This window comes from Felis catus, chromosome C1 (genome assembly GCF_018350175.1).
Source record: "Felis catus isolate Fca126 chromosome C1, F.catus_Fca126_mat1.0, whole genome shotgun sequence".
NCBI lineage: Eukaryota > Metazoa > Chordata > Mammalia > Carnivora > Felidae > Felis > Felis catus.
Window position 1 is genome coordinate 180715484 of NC_058375.1, and position 7269 is coordinate 180722752.

A 7269-nucleotide genomic window follows, 5' to 3' on the forward strand; every position below is an offset into this window, starting at 1 on the left:
TTGAATGTAAGCTCCATGTTTTGTTACTGTTTTTTTCTCATATATTCTACAAGGAGGGAGAGAAGACATTAAATGGCATTCAATCAAAAAAAGAAAAAAAAAGAGGCCTGATGTTGTTTGGAAAAAATGCTAAGACTAAGACTAAGTAGTATAACTAACATATATGATACAGGGGAGAAAAAGCAAGTTTCTTAATGCATTGAATTATATTCTATTTGTTAATGAAACACTCTTACACAGTGCTATAGTACATTCTGTACACAAAGTTAGTTCTTACCATCAATATATGTGTGTGTATGTATACATAGGGATGTATATAAGCATATATTTATAGATAAGTATGTATACACATATACATAAAATAAATATACATGCATGTATATATGTATATACTAAATTTAAATTAAAAAATGATCAAATGTATGAAACCGGATAGAAGATTTCAATGAGATAAAAAATGTTTTTCTTTTTTATTTGGTTTGTTATATAGATTCTAAATGTGTCTGGATATTTTTGGGTCCTAATTCTATTCCATGGGATGGTACTATGAAGGAAAGAATTCTATTGGTTTCATCTGAATGATGGTTCATTCTTATGTAATACTTGTAACTGTGAACCGAATATATACCAATCGCTTTGCTAAAATATTAAAATAAATAAATGAGAAAAAATGTCAGTCAGTTCAATATGGATCTAAAAACAAATGGTTGAACTCCTCCCCATGCAACAGACAGTCGCATCTTCTGGTGCAGTACCAGCACGTCCCCAGATACAATGGTGAAGGTTGGAGTAAACTGATTTGGCCAGATTTCGTCATCAGGGCTGCTTTCAACTCTGGAAAAGTGTATATTATAGCCATCGATGACCCCTTTGTTGACCTCAAATACATGGTCTACATGTTCCAGTAGGATCCCATCCATGGCATATTCAAAAGCACAGTCAAGGCTGAGAAAGGGAAATTTGTCATCAATGGAAAGCCCATCTCTATCTTCCATAAGCAAGATCCCACTAGCATCAGATGGGGTGCTCCTGGTGCTGAGTATGTTGTGGAGTTCACTGGGGTCTTCACCACCATGAAGAAGGCTGGGACTCACTTGAAGGATGGAGCCAAGAGGGCCATTATCTCTGACCCTTCTGTTGATGTCCCCATGTTTGTGATGGTATGAACCATGAGAAATATGACAATTCCCTCAAGATTGTCAGCAATGCCTCCTGTACCACCACCTGCTTGGTCCCTGTGGCCAACACCATCGACAACAACTTTGGTATCATGGAGGGAATCATGACCATAATCCATGCCATCACTGTCACCCAGAGGACTGTGGACAGCCTTTTTTGGAAGCTGTGGCATGATGGTCAAGGGGCTTCCCAGAACATCATCTCTGCTTCTAGCGGCGTCACCAAGGCAAGTTCATCCCTGAGGTGAATGGGAAGCTCCCTGGCATGGCCTTCCATGTTCCCACTCCTACTATGTCAGCCATGGATCTGACTAGCCACCTGGAGAAAGCCACTAAATACGATGACATTAAGAAGGTGATGAAGCAGACATCGGAGGGCCCCTCAAGGGCAACCTTGGCTACACTAAGGACCGGGATGTCTCCTGTGACTTTAATAGTGACACCCACTCTTCTACCTTTGATACCAGGGTTGTCATTGTTCTCATTGACTACTGGGTCAAGCTGACTTCCTGGTAGGACAATGAATTTGTCTACAGCAACTGTGTGTGGACCTTATGGTTTACATGGCCTCCAAGGAGTAACAGCCCCATGGACCACCAGCCCCAGCAAGAGCAATAGGAAGAGAGAGGCCCTCAGCTGCTGAGGAATCCTTGCCCCACCTCATCCCCAACACAATGAGAGTCTCTCAACCTCTGGGATGAACATAGTTTTCATCCAAGACACCCTAAAGAAGGGGAGGGCCTTGGGGAGCACTACCTTGTCATATATCCAGACAAAAAGAATTTTAAATACAAAAATAAAACAAATGGTAGAACTATGAAGTGCTAAATTTTATTAGATAAAGTTATGAATAAGGTTCTACGGGATTGCAAGTGGACATTTAGAAAGCAGAAACTGATTTTGTGAAATAATTACAAGAAAATTTATACCTCAAAATATACAGCTTAAAACTAAAAAAAAAAAAAAAGAAAAAAGAAAAAAGAAATCAAAGAAACCAAAACAAAAAGCTGCCTCAGAAGTAAAGGAACCCTTCAAAAAAGCCAAAAGGAAAAAAAAAAAGAAAGAAAGAAACGCTAAGAAACATAAACACAAATCGTGATATATAGATTATCTTGAGTGTTCTGAAAATTTATGTAAATTCAAGCTGCAATTAATGTCATCTTGGATAACTGATGCAAAGCCTTGGGCGTGTGCTGAGAAGATGGTCAGATGAGAGATATCTGCATAAGCCCATGTCCCCAAAATGACAACACACTCAGTGAACAAACAATCTATAAAAGTCAACCCCACAAAAGTAGGCAATAAAGAAATGCATTTGCTCACACCTTGTTTCTGAGTAAAGGAGGAAAATGTCTCCACTGAGAGACTCAACCAACCCTTACACAGACTCATGGCCTGAATCCACACTATCTGCATGGCACAAAATCCTTCAGGACCAGATAAACCTGTTTTTGGAATGTTTTTGGTAGTATATTTAACATAGAGAATCAGTAATACAAGAGATAACTAGAATAAATATGTCTAAGAAATTCCTTTGTAAAGTAGTCTCCTACAAAATGTTCTTCATTCTTGCCTGAAGGGCATACAATTTTTAAGAAGTTAGGTTATTTCCTTGAAGGGGGATAGGAGGTTCCTAACACATCTATTGGCTTCTACTGTGCTTTACTCACTGAGTTGAGACTGCCCTTAGCAATTATTTGACAGTATGAGATGTAGACCAAGTAAATGAGAATCATCCAGGATAATTTTTAAATTGCACACTTCTGTGCCCTCCTCCAGACCTGGGGATGTATATTCTTAATATTAAAGTTTGATTAATTGGACTGTGCTGTGGGGCTACCCTTAAGCAAGCTTTGGAAAAGCCAATAAATGTTATTTTTATCATAAGCAACAGATATATATATATATATATATATATATATATATATATATGATATATATATATCATATATATATCTCAAATATATATATACATATCGAGTATGTATGTGTGTATGTGTGTGTGTGTGTGTGTATGTGTATATATATATATATATATATATATATATATACACATATATATTTAAGGAAATATATATTAGAAGGAAATTTAAATTGTTATTAAAAACTGCCCCTCATTTTATGATGGGGACAATCACAATTATTTAGAAGTTGCCTCTAAGCAGAATGTCATAAAAGAAAGAGCTGCTGGCTCCTCTGGAACTTCACCCTTGGAGAAAGCATGGAAGGAGGAGGAGGGTAACAGACTTCAGAGCCAAAAAATCAAACTATAAAATATACACAGCCAACAACAATACTGCAACCTTGGGAAACCTTCTAGAAGACAGAATCTTGCAAGATTACTGTGTATATGTGGGGTGTGGGGCAGGTAAATTACAACCTAGGGAAGCAGAGGACCAGGCATCATGAATAAAGAAATGGTAAGACAGCTTTCCAGCTGTGCTCCTCCCTCTCACTCCTGCCCTGGGGGCATGATTACCTGGTCCAGTTACAAATGGAGTAAGTTAGAGTAATTCCAGCCACAGCCTCTGAAGGCATTCGAACACTGGGAAGTTGGGATGAAGCTGGGTTGAGAAGCATTGTAACCAAGTGCAGTTCATCTTGTCAGACCCTGGTGTTTCCCTTTCTTCTCCCAAAGTATAGAGTAGCTCAACGGGAGGAGATAATTTGTGGAAAAAAAACAATGCTTAGGGGAAGTAATGGGAGGCTTCCTAAGGTCGGAAGGATTGAACCCAGATTGCAACATGAAAGTTTACCTGACCTGGAGGGTTTCATCCTCCTTAATTCATCAGGTGGGTCAAAGCCCTCATATCCCAGGCACACCGTCTAATAATTTTTCAGGTATGAACAGGAAAATCTATAAAATCTGTGAGGAATTCAAGAGTTATAAAAACAAAACCAAACCTAAAAGACGTAAATCAGAGAAAACAGAAGAAATAAATGACCCAGAACAAGAACTCAAAGTGTGCATAACAAAGAGCTTAGAGTGTATGTATGTGTGTGTCTGTGTACATATATATATAAGCATACAGAGAGAGCATATATATAATCTATATATGATATGTATATTATATATTAGACAGAGAGCATATATTATATATGTAATTTAAAATATATATTATATTAGAGAACAAATATTTTATATATATTTATATTTATATAATATATTATATATTTATATATTATATATATTTATATATATTATATATTTACGTAATATATATTTATGTATATATTAGCCAACTCAAAGATTGGTAAATGCTCTATTTCAAAACTCATCTAAAATTCATAAAGATATGGTTGGGGCGCCTGGGTGGCGCAGTCAGTTAAGCGTCCGACTTCAGCCAGGTCACGATCTCGCGGTCCCGGAGTTCGAGCCCCGCGTCGGGCTCTGGGCTGATGGCTCAGAGCCTGGAGCCTGTTTCCGATTCTGTGTCTCCCTCTCTCTCTGCCCCTCCCCCGTTCGTGCTCTGTCTCTCTCTGTCCCAAAAATAAATAAACGTTGAAAAAAAAATAATTTAAAAAAAATAAAATAAAATTCATAAAGATATGGAAAGCATAAAGCAAAATGTAAGATCTATGGGAGTTCTAGGTGGACAGGAAAAAATTAAATAAGAAGGAGAAACACTTGAAGAAATAATGACTGGCTGTCACTTAGAATTAAAGAAAGATACAAATTATCAGACTGATCAGTTGCAGAGAGCCAAAAAGAGATAAATGAGAAAAAAAACAAAACTTCACAATTAGGTATGATATTAGAAATTTAAAATTTAGAAACAAAAATGTCAAATGTAGAACAAAAGACCAGGTCAAACACAAAGAACAAACCTCAGATACTTTAAAAAATACTTTAAACTTAGGTAAAACATTATAATATGAAATCTTTTAAAATTTATGATAGATTCTATTTGCTTTCTTGAACTCTTGACAAGGAATTTTTTTAAGGAGGGAATCCAAAAGGAATCAATGAAATTTTCAGTGGGATGTTTGTAAATCAATGGAAATTGATCAAATGGAAAGTCAAGTGAATAAAGAAAGTATATTCTCTACATGGATGTTGGGTTGAATTAATAGAAATTCCTTTCTATTCTTTGTCCCTTCCTGTAGTAATACCCTTTTCAGTGTCACTTTGCAACTTCATCCAGCAAGCCTTTCCCCACTTCTGAGTTGGGCCAGCTTTGTGATTTGCTTTAGCCAACAGCATGCTGGAGAGGTGGCAGTGCCCTCCTTCTGGGCCTGGACTTACCACGCACACTGCTTGCTCTCCTAGAACCCACACATGAGACCGCTAGAAGATAAAGGTAATGTGACCTGACCTTGAATGATTCACTGGTTGTCAGCTGGCCTAAGATTTCCTTAGCATATCCCATTGCTTTCACAAATGGATGGCTCCAATTCCTTGAAGAATCCATGACAGGCTCATCTGCCATAGTTTTTTCTCAACCACTCTTCCGGCTGAAGTTTTATACAGAATATTGCAGACTCTTAGAACTAAAAGGAAACTTAAAGGTCATACTCCTGTCTAAACTTTCAGATGCTCCTCTTAATCCAGGGAATATATTAGTCTGCCTGAGATAGATCACAATGTTTTCCAGGTCAGACCTTGATTCCTGTTCAGAACTCTTTACTTCCATCCAATCTGGCCTTTATTTGGAAGCAATACATACAGGCTTTTTTCTTTAATACTCTGGTTTACTTTTTTAAAAATGTAATATATATCAAATCCCTTGAGTGCTTTTAAACAGTGTTTGTGGGGAAATGATCAGAGACCTACTGACAAGACAAAACGACTATCTTTTAAAGTTGCTTTAGGGACATAATAGATAATCAGTTGAAAAATGTCCACTGTTTCATAATGTGATGTTAGTATGAATATGTACAAGAACAGAAAGGTAGTATAAATTTCCTCAGGCAACAAAAATAAAAGATAGTTGTTGGCTTACAAACACAAACTCCAGGAAAAATGAGGATGAAACCAGCAGTATGCCACTTTTTAAATAAGACTCACTGTTTCCTTTAGTAACAACAACAACAACAACAACAACAACAACAAATTAATTTATTTACTCAGAAACACCAACCTAGGCTATGCCTGAACAAAATTTACCATAAATCAGTCCTTGAAGGGAGAATCTTGGTACAATTTTGTGATAAGAGTTGGCCTGAGTGGAAAGAAAGCTCTATACTTTCTGCAGGGTTCTACTTGTGGGTAATCACAGGGCATCATCGGGGTGTTCCTATCACTTTGCAGTAAGCCGATAGGGGTCTGTACTTTAGATATCATTTTCCAAAACACATTAAACAACCCTAATGCACTCTGGTGGGCCTTTTATTACTGTCCATAAATGCTTTAAAGCAAACAAAATCAGATCCGTGAAAATCACTGTTATTATATATTTACCAAAAATCTATGCTGCTCTAAGTAAATGGAAGTTACTGGTAGAGCAAATCTGACATGTTAAGGTATGATGGCTCTGAAAATTTTCACAGGGAAAGTCATTTTAAATTAAAGACTGAAAATCTTTATACTCTTTGTACTTTTTATAAGCCTGGGTGCTTTACGTATTTGAATTTAAATACTTGATTGGTTAGTCCTGAGTGTTTGTTGCTGAACATCTAGTGAAAGTTACCAATATTTTAAACATCAATTTTCACAGAAACAAATAACACATTTTTTAGCATTACAGGCAGAATAAAGGGAAGAAATTTTAGGTAAAATGAAGCTCTTGTGAATGAGACTTCATTATTATAAAAGCAGAATGCTTATTTTAACAGCAAAACCATACTGTAATATAAAAAGTATTTCTAGAATATTTTGCAAACTCCACATATTAATGAAAGCCTTCATTTGTATTCGATAATTATATGATCTCTTAAGTTAATTTACTTGGACGCATCTTAGCTAATAAGCAGATAACATAATAAAAATGTAGGTGTTGTGGTTTTAGATATTTCAATTTTGAACAGAGAAGATAAAAGTATTTAGACTTCTCTTTATACCACAGTAACTAAACTGTATGTTTGATGTGTCCGTCTTATGTATAAAACTTTTAAGCGGAATTTAAGATTTTAACACAAAAATAGACAGTCT

General features: G+C 36.3%; 1 pseudogene; it reads left to right on the forward strand.

Annotated features, from left to right (window-relative positions):
* Positions 1 to 774: 774 nt before the first annotated feature.
* On the forward strand, positions 775 to 1759 carry LOC101085994 (annotated as a pseudogene).
* The last annotated feature ends 5510 nt before the right edge of the window (positions 1760 to 7269 follow it).